Consider the following 15,025-nt stretch of genomic DNA (forward strand, 5'->3'; position numbering starts at 1 on the left):
ACACGTCATATCAATACTGATCACATGTGTATTTTATATTTCCAGATTATTTGTTGATGAGCCTGTGACTCCAGCGAACCGGCCCGTTCAGCCCACTGGGTTGTCGTCCTCCACCCGGCTGAAGCCTGCTGCGCTCACCCCCATTCTGCCGAGGCCTCCTGCGCCCACCCACCTCCAGCCGAGGCCACCTGCTGCGTTGACCTACGGCCCACCCCCTGTGTCGGCAGCACCCATACTGCTGGTCCTCCCCGCACAGCCACAGGCCCCCTCCGTCCTGTTTCGTGGGCCATCCTGCAGCCAGAGCCTTGTCCCTCCTGCACCAACAGTGAAGACATTCATGCCTAACAAGTCCTCAAGGCCATGTGGGGCTTGCCACATGCCAAACTGTGGTGGACAGTGGAAGAGGTACAACCCTTTCAAGGACAAAGTGGCTGGAAGCATGCAGAAAATGTTTTCCTACTGTCCATCCACTAGGAAGTCCACTACCCCTGGCTTTTACAATGTGGTGTATGACAACTTTGAACACTTTAAGAGTGTCGTGGATGCAGAGTTGGACAGGAGGACTGTGTAAATACCTGGAAATGCGTGTGTGTGTGTGTGTGTGTGTGTGTGAATAACTTACCTCTGTGATGCCACTGTTCCTGTGCCATCTGTAAGAGAGAGAAAGAGGCTTGTTTGTGTGTGTTTGTCTTTGTCTTTGTGTGTGTTTTTTAAAGTGCTTCATTAAGCACTATCTATTTATTTATATCGTTAAAAAAAAAGGCACTTTGCAGATTTACTTGAAGTTCTTTTGTTCGCTTTTTATTTATTATTATTTATATTGCTGTTAAAATTAACTTTGTAGTATCCATTCTGCTCTATGTTCAATATCGAGGCCAATCTTTTAAACCATAATCAGTTCCAATCTAACACAATCAGTTTACATACCCTTTAGTGGTTGTTCATGTTCAGATAATCTGTGTTTTTGTCATGCATGTTTGTCTTTGTCAGCTTCATGTCTTTGTGATGTTTGTATGTATTTGTCTGCTTCAGTTTTAACAAAAGTTTGCTTAAGAAATCACAAAAGGGAGGAACAGCTTGAGCCTTTATTTGTTGATTGGTCACCCGAGTCTATGGATAATCATGTTCATTATTGCACTTTAGCCTGTACAAGCCAATTGTTGATTTGTATCTTAAGTACAAGTGTGTGTGTGTGTGTGTGTGTGTGTGTGTGTGTGTGTGTGTGTGTGTGTGTGTGTGTGTGTGTGTGTGTGTGTGTGTGTGTGTGTGTGTGTGTGTGTGTGTTCTTTAATTGTTGAGTGTTTTTTATTATTATTAATGTTATTTATATGTGCCTGTCCTTGTGATGTGTGTATGTCTGTCAGCTCCATGTTTAACTAAATGTTTGCAAATGGTAGTACATGTTTGTCTCTCGTCTCATGCTCTCGTGTTCTCGCCTGTAGATCTGTACCTAGTCGTGGTGGGCGAGCTTTTAACTAAAATGATCTTGTTTATTTGTGTTTATATGGATTGCCTTTTCAATGAAACACATTCTGGTTGAAAAATAAAAGTTGTAAAAGTATTTTGGAGTCTCAGTGTGCTTGGGTTTCAGAAGGGTTGGGGTATTGGAAAGAAAAAACACACCAAAGAAATTAGAAGTCCTTGTGTCTTCACTCCCGCAACCAGAGGTGTGAATACACCCCCACTGTGATGGCTGCACTCCCTGTGTGGTCAAAACAATGAGTTCTGTGAATGGCTCTTATTATTTTTCTTAATTCAGCCCAAAAATGTAACAATTTAACACTTTTCCACTTTTCCATGAATCTCATCAGCTACATCCACTCAAAGTATGAAAATAATAAACAAAACATCCAGCAGACTAGTGGATTTTGATAATCTAGGCCTTGCACATGACATTTCTGAAAATAAAACCACCCACCATAGGCCACCAGATGGAGCCGTCCGTTTTGATCCTCGATCCTTTTGGATCGATCCCAGTGTTGAGGGATAGGGACTTTGGGGGGTCATGAGCCATTCCCAGGCGGTCACCCATCCAAGTACTAACCAGGCCGGACCCTGCTTAGCCTCCGAGATCAGACGAGATCGGGCGTGCTCAGGGTGGTATCATTCATAGCTAGTATTTCTTTAGAACAACATGATCAGGGGAGAGCGCGAACGCAGTCCCCCACTACCAGAAATTATGCAATCGAGATTACCACATTTGGGGAATTCGCACGGGTCAGCAACAGCCTCAGTGCAATGGCTGAGCCTCGCTATGGGTGAACCACCTTCTTGATCATGGTATCTCCCTTGCCAGGTAAGTATGAGTTGTACACGTTCAGGTGGGCTGAACGATGCCCACGCGTGTTCCCCAGGAGAACGGTTGCAAAGCATTCGGAGATGTCTAGACTTTAATAAACACTGTAGACCACCGGTCACACGATGACAGGCGAATCTGAAATCAGCGTGATGGAAGCATAACGAAAGGAAACCTGGAGGTCCGAGTTATCGACACGCCACAGAAAGAATCCTTTTTTCTTTCTTAAACAACAGAATAGTGGTGGCGAGATGATGCCTCATGAAACGTCAAAGCCTCGCAGCCAGGTGAACCATCAAAGTGGTTCGACCTCGAAGCTTCAAATGAGTACGCTAGGGACAAGGAATGAAATTATGATGAAAGAAAGAGTTTCCTGTGATGATGTGATGTTTGCTTCGTACAACATCAAAACGTTTAAGAATTAAAGTCATTTCAGTGATACGTGTGAGTGTGCCGTTCATAAATATCTCCCGAGCTCATGGTAGAGAACAAATCATTTGACAAAGGTTTTAAGTCATCCCGGGCAAAATAGATTGTCTTATAACTACAGTAGCCTACTAATAATTGTAATAATAGAACTGCATGATGTCTGAGAACGAGTGTGATTAATTACATAGCCATAAAAGTGATCTTGGAACTGGGTAGGGTCTTCTTTTTGTAGAAATGTGCCAATTGTGAACCCATATTTATTATTTATTATGTTACCTTTTTAAATTAGACCAGTACGTGAGTGCACTGAATTTCGTTGTACTTCTGTCCAATGACAAATAAATATATATCTATAACACCCGGAACTCTATTGCAGCCAATGAGCTCGAGTTGAAAAAGAAAATAGCTTACAGCACGTGGTATTCCCCGGTGAAGCAGTCAACGGAGGATTCACTCAGGTAAATTTTATCCCCTGCATCGTTTGCTAGTTAATAATTAGACATTTTTTTTTACGGTTTGTATTAAGCTGTTTCGATTTTGTAGAAAGAGAAAAGATTTCGACCGTGTCATAACGTGGTCGTTGTGTATAAAGGGAAGACGTAGAGGTTACGTTTTTAGCTGCTGGGTAGACTTTAGTCAACCTATCGCCGTTTTGTCGGTGAGCAACCATATTACCCGTGGGAAGTCTCGTTTTAATCGTGGCAATCTAAGCTTTCCAACGGTGTATGGCATTACTATATTCACCCAAGGGTTGTTGAAATAATAAGCTGATTAATGTGTGTTTTGTGACGATAGCTAGGCGCGGCTAACGACACTGTTTACAATAGTAAGGGCTACGTCGCATACCTGCAAACTTGTTGCTTTTCGGCGACAATCAACGTTTTCTTGGTCAATTTGATGTGGATATGTGTTAATATGGGTAAATGTGACTGTTGAGACAACAGCTGATGCGAGAGTAATTGTAACATGAAGCAATTTGGCGACCGTGTTAATCTCTTGACAATCTGGCGAGCTTGTTGTCCTAGGCTAATACACCAACAGCAGATTTCTGTATAATAAAGGGCTACATATTGTCAATCTAAATGATCTGCTTTTAGTTTTACTCATTTATTCATGTTTTACAGTACCAGATGGAACATGCCTACACATCAGTGCACCGTGTGCGACAAGACATTCGGTGAAAAGTCCAACCTGGCGAGTCATCTGAAGATCCATGCAGACGCCAGGGAGACCTTTACCTGTGATGTCTGCGGGAAGAGCTTGGCCACTAAACCATCGCTGGTCAGCCATCAACAGCTACACCAGTACCCCAACATCATTTTGTACCGGCTAGGAGAGGCCAGGCTGTACTGTACAGAGGCAGATTAATTAAGAAAGTCATGTAACTTTGTTCACATTTAGTCTACTCTGCTAAATATATATGTAAGGGATAATGCCCGACGAGGTGTCCATTATCAGGAATAAATGGACGACGTGGAGGCGTGAACCGTCCGACGCGAAGTGGAGGCGTGAACCGTCCAACGCGAAGCGGAGGACGGTTGCCTCCGCGAAGTCCATTAATTCCTGATAATGGACACCTCGAAGGGCATTATCCCGCTTATACCACGGTCACTTACCAAAGGTGACCAAATTAAGACCATTCATTTATATTTTCATGCGTTTTACAATCTGAATGTAAAGTTTTCCACAAAACATACATTTGTTTCCCTGGTTATGCCTGAGGGTCCGACTAATACCCGGAACCACCATTACACGCCCGTTGGGTTCTCATGCAATGGAAACGTTGTTCACTCCTCCAGTAATTAGGACGGACCATAGCTACGACTTTAGAACGGGAGGTAGCGGGAGGTATTATAGTCCGCTGAGCTTTGTTTTGTTTCCCGTTGCTATGGTTACTACTATTTTAGAGACGATACGCCAGCTAGCGCATTAATTGAGAACGGTAAACAGACAATTTGACGGAACTAATTGTCTAGGTGTCCGTATATCAGGAGTTAATGCACACCCTGCATCCAATCAGAATCGAGTATTCCCGCAGACCGTGGTATAAGTAGGGATAATGCATAGAACGCCGGTCATTATCGGGAAAATAAGCCCCACCAGGGCGAACAGTACACCGACGCGCAGCGAAGGTGTCTTGCTTCGCCCTGAAGGGTCTTATTTTCGATATTGACCGGCGACGTTCTATACATTAGCCCGCTTATTACAAGGCTCCTGCCAAAACGAAAAAATAACTTCACATGCGGTATGATTTCTAGATGTCACGTCCGCTCGCGACACTGGACTTGCGAGGCATCGACGCGGACTTCCATTCACATAGCCAAAAACAAAACAATAGATCTATGGCTAGATCAAAACATCAAGACATACAATTCTAAAAAGAACAGATGAAGCAGCTACCCTTTTTTCCTTGGCGGTTTGCCTACAGAGCAGCGCACCTGCATTTAATATATCCGTGAATTGTAACAATTTCTCAGAATCAAAGGTGAAAGTAAAAACGGGTGGCCTAAAGCTGTCATATTGCTCACAGACAAGTTTAAGTAGAAACGGGTGGCCAAAAGCTGTCATATTGTTAGTTATCACAGACAATTTTTAACAATAAATGTTCTTAAGGGACATTAGGGAGAACGCTCCCGGACAGAACCTTAGTTTGGAGGTCGTGCTTAGTGACACGACAAATACTTCCAATTGAAATACATGGGTTTGAAATTTGTGCTTTTTGACACAAACATTTTGAAAATACGTGTCCCTGATCACGTTTCAATAGATTAAATAACGTGACAGTGTCACGTATTTTCGTGAGACCGGGTTGCGTGGTCCGGGTGAGTCAGAGGAGCGTGGTTCTGGAGGGCGCTGGGGGCAGAGGGCCGTGGTCTGGGTGAGTCAGAGGAGCGTGGTTCTGGAGGGCGCTGGGGGCAGAGGGCCGTGGTCTGGGTGAGTCAGAGGAGCGTGGTTCTGGAGGGCGCTGGGGGCAGAGGGCCGTGGTCTGGGTGAGTCAGAGGAGCGTGGTTCTGGAGGGCGCTGGGGGCAGAGGGCCGTGGTCTGGGTGAGTCAGAGGAGCGTGGTTCTGGAGGGCGCTGGGGGCAGAGGGCCGTGGTCTGGGTGAGTCAGAGGAGCGTGGTTCTGGAGGGCGCTGGGGGCAGAGGGCCGTGGTCTGGGTGAGTCAGAGGAGCGTGGTTCTGGAGGGCGCTGGGGGCAGAGGGCCGTGGTCTGGGTGAGTCAGAGGAGCGTGGTTCTGGAGGGCGCTGGGGGCAGAGGGCCGTGGTCTGGGTGAGTCAGAGGAGCGTGGTTCTGGAGGGCGCTGGGGGCAGAGGGCCGTGGTCTGGGTGAGTCAGAGGAGCGTGGTTCTGGAGGGCGCTGGGGGCAGAGGGCCGGGACTGATATGGTTTAATATGAGAGGGAGGATTAAACCCACTGCTAGCTGGAGGAGGACGGAAACAATACAGCATGAATGAGAGGTAGTAGGTCGGGAGGTAGACACACACACACACACACACACACACACACACACACACACACACACACACACACACACACACACACACACAAACCTGTCTCTGGACGTGGAGGAGCTGACGGGCGAGGTCACGACAGAGCCTCCATCGTGACCGTGAGGAAGCGTGACTTCTTCAGGTCCACCTTTTATGAGAGGGACAGCCTGTGTGGGGGGTTGGGCACGCACACACACACACACACACACACACACACACACACACACACACACACACACACACACACACACACACACACACACACACACACACACACACACACACACACACACACACACACACAGACACACTCTTTCCTTTGCTGTGAGGCCTTAGGTGTGGGAGCGTTCCCCGCTCTGGGAGGGTTGAAGCTGGGGCCGCCAGAGAAGGCCGGAGTAGCTCTCTGCCGCTCCAGGAGCCTCGATGGAGAGGGGTCATTAAGCTGGAGGGGGTCTCTCTCTCTCTGTGTGTTTGTAGTCTCTCGATGGAGAGGGGTCATTTAGCTGGAGGGGGTCTCTCTCTCTCTCTGTGTGTTTGTAGTCTCTCGATGGAGAGGGGTCATTTAGCTGGAGGGGGTCTCTCTCTCTCTCTGTGTTTGTAGTCTCTCGATGGAGAGGGGTCATTTAGCTGGAGGGGGTCTCTCTCTCTCTCTGTGTGTTTGTAGTCTCTCGATGGAGAGGGGTCATTTAGCTGGAGGGGGTCTCTCTCTCTCTCTGTGTGTTTGTAGTCTCTCGATGGAGGGGGGTCATTTAGCTGGAGGGGGTCTCTCTCTCTCTCTGTGTGTTTGTAGTCTCTCGATGGAGAGGGGTCATTTAGCTGGAGGGGGTCTCTCTCTCTCTCTCTCTCTGTGTGTTTGTAGTCTCTCGATGGAGAGGGGTCATTTAGCTGGAGGGGGTCTCTCTCTCTCTCTGTGTGTTTGTAGTCTCTCGATGGAGGGGGGTCATTTAGCTGGAGGGGGTCTCTCTCTCTCTCTGTGTGTTTGTAGTCTCTCGATGGAGAGGGGTCATTTAGCTGGAGGGGGTCTCTCTCTCTCTCTGTGTGTTTGTAGTCTCTCGATGGAGAGGGGTCATTTAGCTGGAGGGGGTCTCTCTCTCTCTCTGTGTGTTTGTAGTCTCTCGATGGAGAGGGGTCATTTAGCTGGAGGGGGTCTCTCTCTCTCTCTGTGTGTTTGTAGTCTCTCGATGGAGAGGGGTCATTTAGCTGGAGGGGGTCTCTCTCTCTCTCTGTGTGTTTGTAGTCTCTCGATGGAGAGGGGTCATTTAGCTGGAGGGGGTCTCTCTCTCTCTCTGTGTGTTTGTAGTCTCTCGATGGAGAGGGGTCATTTAGCTGGAGGGTCTCTCTCTCTCTCTCTGTGTGTTTGTAGTCTCTCGATGGAGAGGGGTCATTTAGCTGGAGGGGGTCTCTCTCTCTCTCTCTTTGTGTGTTTGTAGTCTCTCGATGGAGAGGGGTCATTTAGCTGGAGGGGGTCTCTCTCTCTCTCTGTGTGTTTGTAGTCTCTCGATGGAGGGGGGTAATTTAGCTGGAGGGGGTCTCTCTCTCTCTCTGTGTGTTTGTAGTCTCTCGATGGAGGGGGGTCATTTAGCTGGAGGGGGTCTCTCTCTCTGTGTGTTTGTAGTCTCTCGATGGAGAGGGGTCATTTAGCTGGAGGGGGTCTCTCTCTCTCTCTCTGTGTTTGTAGTCTCTCGATGGAGGGGGGTCATTTAGCTGGAGGGGGTCTCTCTCTCTCTCTGTGTGTGTTTGTAGTCTCTCGATGGAGAGGGGTCATTTAGCTGGAGGGGGTCTCTCTCTCTCTCGGTGTGTTTGTAGTCTCTCGATGGAGAGGGGTCATTTAGCTGGAGGGGGTCTCTCTCTCTCTCTCTCTGTGTGTTTGTAGTCTCTCGATGGAGAGGGGTCATTTAGCTGGAGGGGGTCTCTCTCTCTCTTTGTGTGTTTGTAGTCTTCAGTGTGTAAAATGTAACCACACTTCAACACACTTAAATGCTGAACACACAGATGTTGGGGTACTCACCAACCGGTCGAAGCAACCGGGAGAAGCTGGATTAGGGTAGAGGGCCAGAACAAACCCTTGTCACACCAAAAACCAGGTTGAATAAGGGTATGCTAACTGGTATTTCAAGAGCAGTTAGAGAAAGTATTTAATAGGTTTAAAACAAAAGGCAAAAAGGCCCAAGCCAACCAGGCGAAAATAAAAATAAGAAACAAATTGGAAACCAGCTCCGTCTGTTTGATTAACCAATGGGTAAACTCTAAATCCCTCACCAGGGTATGAGCCAATCGGGAGAGGAGGAGGGGCAGGAGGGATGGGAAGTTACCAGGAGTGGGAGTGGCTCAACAGGTAACCAATCAAAACAAGAAGCCATGGGGACGGGCGGAGGGGATGCATTTATAATGAAGCATGAAGTCATAGGTTATAGCTGGGCTCTGGCAAGGTTAGGTTAGAGGAGGTGCTCAAACCTATATACCAACTAGTGGCACAAGGAGAGAGAAGGGCACGGGCACAAGCAGGTATAATACAACATTAACTTTAGCTAAAATAAATGCCCAAGTGAAGGAGTTCAAGTACCTCGGGGTCTTGTTCGCGAGTGAGGGTACTATGGAGCGTGAGATTGGCCGGAGAATCGGAGCAGCGGGGGCGGTATTGCGTTCGCTTTACCGCACCGTTGTAACGAAAAGAGAGCTGAGCCGCAAGGCAAAGCTCTCGATCTACCGGTCGATCTTCGTTCCTATCCTCACCTATGGTCATGAGGGTTGGGTGATGACCGAAAGGACGAGATCGCGGGTACAAGCGGCCGAGATGAGTTTTCTCAGAAGGGTGGCTGGCGTCTCCCTTAGGGATAGGGTGAGAAGCTCAGCCATCCGTGAGGAACTCGGATTAGAGCCGCTGCTCCTTTACTTAGAAAGGAGTCAGCTGAGGTGGTTCGGGCATCTGGTAAGGATGCCCACTGGGCGCCTTCCTTGGGAGGTGTTTCAGGCACGTCCAGTGGGGAGGAGACCTCGGGGAAGACCCAGGACTAGGTGGAGAGATTATATCTCAACACTGGCCTGGGAACGCCTCGGGATCCCCCCGTCAGAGCTGGTCAATGTGGCCCGGGAAAGGGAAGTCTGGGGCCCCCTGCTTGAGCTGCTCCCCCCGCGACCCGACCCCGGATAAGCGGATGACGATGAGGATGAGGAGGAAAATAAATGCAAAAAAACCAAAATAAAAGTATGAGAGCGGTGGGGGGGCTGAGGTGGTTAACAGGGAGTGTAGTGTGGTGATGGAGGATGAAGTCAGTCGCCTGCCGTAGCCTGGTGGGCCCGCCTGAGGGCTCTGTCATAAGCCTCATTGTTGAAAGGCCCTAAACCAGTGCTGAGATCTAGTAGGATCCCAGCATAGTGTTCTTCCTCACAAGATATGTAACCAGCCATGAATGTCGAATCATGGATCAAATGTCAGAAAAAGACCGAACGGGATCTTTTCCAGCGGGGAACAGAAGCTGCTTGTGGAGGTCTATGAGGAGTACAAGGATATAATAACTCAAAAAGGGACCACCGTAACCATTCATAGATACAGGGAGGCTATCTGGCAAAAAATCGCAGATCGGTTGAATGCATATTTTAATTGAATATGGACAATGGATGCATAAATAGGGAGCTGGTCTCGAGGTAGCGGGTCGGACTTGCACCCGGTCGTCTGGGGTTCAATCCCCACGCAATTAGTAAATTAGGAAGGATACTGGAGAAATCAAAGTACTTTTCATGCCATTTATTTTCCATTTCTTTGAATATTCAAAATTGACTGACCCAGTGCTTAATTTGTAAAGTGGGAGGTCCCGGAACGCAGAGGGGGGGTGGATCCGACTTAGTACGGGGGTTACAGGTAATGGAACAAAAACAAATACACTGCCTACTGGGGTTCACCGACACTTTCAAATTACGTTAAATCTTAATAAACAAAAATAAATTCATGGGACTTGTTCTGTAAATTAACATATGCATATTATTATTTTTATTTTAAACATGTTTCTATTTTTTTATTTTTTTATGAGAGGTACCGGTTCTGCCCAAATAAGTACCGGAACACAGGGAGGGCAAACTTAAGAGGTGCCGGATCTTGTACCGGCAGGATCCGGCTCAAATCAACCACTGGCTGCCTGCCTGAATAGAATTTCTTTACATTTACATTTACATTTACATTTGCAGTCGCTTTTATCCAAAGCGACTTACAATAAGTACATTTGTCATAAGAAGTGCAACAATATATCGCTGTCGGTACAGAAAGAATGTTCATAGAACCAAGTGCAAGTACAACAATCGCTAGGCTAACCAATTCCCTGTGTTACAGCAATGATAGCAGCTACTGCAGTTGCTACACAGATAAGTACTATAATAAAATACAACACAATACAATACAATGTACAATGGTGGCCAGAAGGGGGAGGGTGGCTATGCAGAGTCGAGGTGGACTCTGAACAGGTGAGTCTTGAGTCTTTTTCGGAAGATAGTGAGCGACTCTGCGGTCCTGAGGGCGGCAGGGAGCTCGTTCCACCACAGAGGTCCCAAAACCGAGAAAATTTGTGACTTTGCTGAACGGCTTTTGGTAGCTCTTAGCGATGGTGGTTCCAGACGTCCAGCTGAGGTAGTTGAGCGGAGGGATCGAGCTGGGGTGTGTGGCTTTACCAATGCTTGGAGGTAGGCAGGGGCAGTTCCATCAACTGCGTTGTATGCCAGTACCATCGTTTTAAATTTGATGCAAGCTACTACAGGTAGCCAGTGGAGGTCCCGGAAGAGGGGGTCACATGGGAGAACTTCGGTAGGTTGAACACGAGGCGCGCTGCCGCATTCTGGATGCGCTGCAAAGGTTTAATTGCAGAGGCAGGAAGTCCAGCCAGGAGTGAGTTGCAGTAGTCGATAATTTATGTGGCTGACAATTAATATTAACATTAATATTAATATTAACATTACTTTGGGTTTTTGCAAGTTTTATTTTGGTTCTAGGGATATTGTAAGACATATTTAGTATGTAAAAAGTCAATTGTTAGGCCTAATTTCTCTGATGTAAAGAAAATTACAAAAGTAGGTCAACACCAAGAATTCAACGACGTACTCAGGACTTGAACTCGAAACATCCCCTCTACAGGGCAAATGCTAGACCACTCACTCAACTGCTGGTTCATAAATTTGATAGAAAACATAGATTTGTATAAAAATGTGTTGAAAAAATATCCACGATAACAATAGATAGCAATTCATTTTATTATTTTATTTGCATCATTTAATCTTGGACCTTTAGTGAAAACTCTCTCTCTCTCTCTCTTCTCTTCTTCTCTCTTCTCTCTTCTCTCTTCTCTCTTCTCTTTCTCTCTCTCGGTTCCTCAAGTACTTCCCCTTCCAACAGTTCGGTGGGATGTTTTTGTGTGTGTGTCCGTGCGCGCGCACGCTGCCCGTTTCCCCAGAATACATGTGACATGCGCTGAGAGGGGCGGTTCAGCTAAGTTACTTCATCATCTGAACCGTCCGTCGCAGCGAGGAGCCTTTCTTTTTTATAACGGGATGTAGGTGTGGGAGGTAGCGTGCGTCTGTTGTGTGCGTGGTAGTGTGGCTGTGTGGTGTTGGTGCGATTGGTGTAGGTAGGCCTCCAGCTGACGGTGACGGTGGTGGTCCCGTGGTGGGTAGCCGGAGAGGGTGGTGGTCCCGTGGTGGGTAGAGGCGACGGCAGGACGGTCCCTGGTAACTGCTGACGGTGACACAGCCAACGGGCCCATAGAAACACACTTCTATTGGAAAGGATGAAAAGTACATCAGAGTAAATAAAAGGGGGGATCTGAGGACCCCGCCCGCACACACACGCATAGGAGTATATATATATAAATATATATATATATATATATATATATATATATAAACACATGTGTTCTGTTACATGTATGTTTTCTCCTGTGTAATTCAGTCTTCAGTGTAATTCAGTCTATTGATGGTCCTGTGATGCCATCTACTGGCGAACTTTGGTATTTTTCTGGAACACGTTCTGATATGCATTCCTTGCACTCCATTACACTACATTCACTTGATCGGAAAGCATGGTACTCACACTCGTCTTCATAATTGCGTCTCCTCTGGTTTCAAGTTGGCCTTTGTAAGCATCGTTGGTACGTTATCTGTATTGATATGTTAAGGGGGTTTGATGTATAATAAGATTAAGGAAACTTTGTAAACAAATTAGATGGATGGATATTCTTACGTTAGCAAGCTAACTTAGTAGCTAAGCTAATTTTACAGCATTCTGTCATTCTCATACTGAAATGCTGTACTTCCATTCCTCAGTTTTACCCTACTTCACCTCACCATAAAGAGTGAACTGCAACTTCTTGTCTGCGTGGTTTGATGGAGAGGAGTTTATACCATCTGTCAACCCTGGCAAGGTGCTGGGGGTAGAGGGCAAAACAAGAGACACACACACACACACACACACACACACACACACACACACACACACACACACACACACACACACACACACACACACACACACACACACACACACACACACACACACACACACGCATCCAGACCCATCCATACACATCCTCTCATTAATAGTGAATCATGCGCATTTATACAAAATATAGGAATAAAAGGAGCACACTGCAATCTCAGTAGAAGTCATGGGTGAAAAATAAAGGAACCCCAAAATTGCACACACACATATACATATATATATATAAAAAACATGGTAAAAGCATAAAACATGGTAAAATCATGCAAGAAGTATTAAAAACACACAGGGTAAAGATAAGTGCTGGCAGATAAGTGCAAAATAGTTGAAATTAATTAATAAATAGGAATATAAATAAAGATAAATAAGACATAGTAAAACCATTCACACATCCATATACCATCCTTTAACATAAAAGAAGCCTCCAATGAATAAGCCTTAACCCCCGTCCCCGGAGCCCAATGGACGCTGTCCTGGGTCGTCTGGAATTGAAGGAGAGACCGTTGTTTAAGGTGACCGCATCGGGGGTCCACCTCCTCTATGCTGTCTCTCACAAAGCTGCTGAAGGCCTCAGTGCAGTGGAGCTGGTGAACGGATAGCTCGACTGAAACAGAGAGGAGAGGAATGACGAAACGGGCCTGAGGGACTTTAGCTCTGGCTGTTCCAACGAGTCGTCGGATGTCTTTGATAACGGTAACGGCTGTTTGTTCCCCAAGACCGTTGTTTATCTCATCTCAGAGCCAGAGTCTGGCTGGAGTATACGTTTTATAAGGCGTTTGGGGATGTAGATGCTTTTAAACAGCGCCGGTGTTACAATAATATTATTTGCTTTGTTGAAAATGATGAGTTGCACTTTGCACAGGATTTTGTTGGATAAACCAACATTTTTTAAAGACTGAACAAATAGCACATTTCCTGATGTATTGTACTCTCGGTTGATTGTAAAAAAAGGTGTTTTTGAAAAATCTAAATCAAATCTCTCTCTTTCTCTGTGTTTACGAATTGCAAACTGTAATTCGTCGGGCTGTGGCTGTGGTCACATGATGGAGGAGGAGACCGGAGGGGAGGAGGTCCTGGCCGACCCCCCCCCCCCCCCCCTCCTGGGGGCGCCCCTCTCCGTCCAGGAGTGCTTCGCCCTGCAGGGTACGGGGCTTTGAGTGTCTCTGCGTCCGCCCCCTACATGAGAGGGGTCAATGCTATTGCTTATTAGCCACCGGCTAAAGGGCTGATTATGGTTCCACATCGACGCAACGATGAACCCGCAGACGCTTCCAGGCAGTCGTGAACCTGCTTCGGTTCTGCGGCGGCTTTTAGTGAGCGGACCAATCACAGCCCTCGCTGCTGCGTCGCCTCGACGGAGGGTTAACGTATCGGGGAGGCGCGCGTCAGGCCCTTGCTGTGGACGCAAGGAGGGTCCGCGAGGACGTGAGGGGTCCGTAGACTAGGGCTGTGCAATTAATCGAATTTCGATCGCGATATCGATTTTGGGGTCAAACGATCTCCAAACTCGTATTATCGAGTTGAAACGATTAATTTGACATTTTCCGTTTTACAGTAGGCCTAGAGAGTTTATGAAAGTTTATGAAAGAGACGCGCATGCGAAAGCATTCAACGCGGCGAGAGGGAGTACAATCCTACAGGCGTGCTGCATCAGGAAGTATGCCGTTGGCAGGAGGCGGGACATGCCAGTTAACCGCCAATCAGCAGCATCGACTGTTGACAGACATGTTGGAGTAGACCTACCGTGTGGAATATTAAAGTTTCAGTAACGTTACAGTTTGATGAACGATAACAAGCTCCTATAGCAGACTTTAACTAAGAGTTCTTTAAGGCAGAACTGCCAAGTACATCTTGTATATGTATTTCTGTTAACAACAATATGATTTTTATTAGCCATCCAGTGATGTTGCTAGGTACGCGTCCTGCGTCCCTGACACATTAAAATCTGAAAGGACGCACTAAACTCACTATCCATGCGTCCCGGGGACGCATCTCATTTTCCCCATGAAAAACGATACATTGTGAACATTAAACAACTCGTGTTTAATCACAGTAACTGGCCAAAGAAACCTTCTTGTGAGCAGATCGGACAAGCGCTGTTTCAACCCTCTGCGCATCTACTCGGCGCAGACGTGATCCCCTGTACAAAGTATCGCGACATGCTAATTTAGCGGCTACCAAAACAACTAGCTCGTCACCGCTGATTTCATTTCAACAATTAAAAATACGAACTTCATAGTAAATAAACCCACGTTTCCACTGCTCGATGCTGTGCTCATTCGTGTCGAATGAGCAATCAAACAGGATTTTTTTTGCAATCCTTCTGATTGAATA

The 15,025-nt window shown here is 46.8% G+C and overlaps 1 non-coding gene across 1 annotated transcript; it reads right to left on the reverse strand.

The window, feature by feature from the left end:
* Positions 1-2,139: 2,139 nt before the first annotated feature.
* LOC130378090 (U1 spliceosomal RNA) lies at positions 2,140-2,304 on the reverse strand. The gene has a single exon (XR_008894487.1). It is a non-coding gene; the product is annotated as a U1 spliceosomal RNA (small nuclear RNA).
* Between the last annotated feature and the right edge of the window lie 12,721 nt (positions 2,305-15,025).

The sequence above is a fragment of the Gadus chalcogrammus genome, unplaced genomic scaffold (genome assembly GCF_026213295.1).
Source record: "Gadus chalcogrammus isolate NIFS_2021 unplaced genomic scaffold, NIFS_Gcha_1.0 GACHA065, whole genome shotgun sequence".
Classification (NCBI taxonomy): domain Eukaryota; kingdom Metazoa; phylum Chordata; class Actinopteri; order Gadiformes; family Gadidae; genus Gadus; species Gadus chalcogrammus.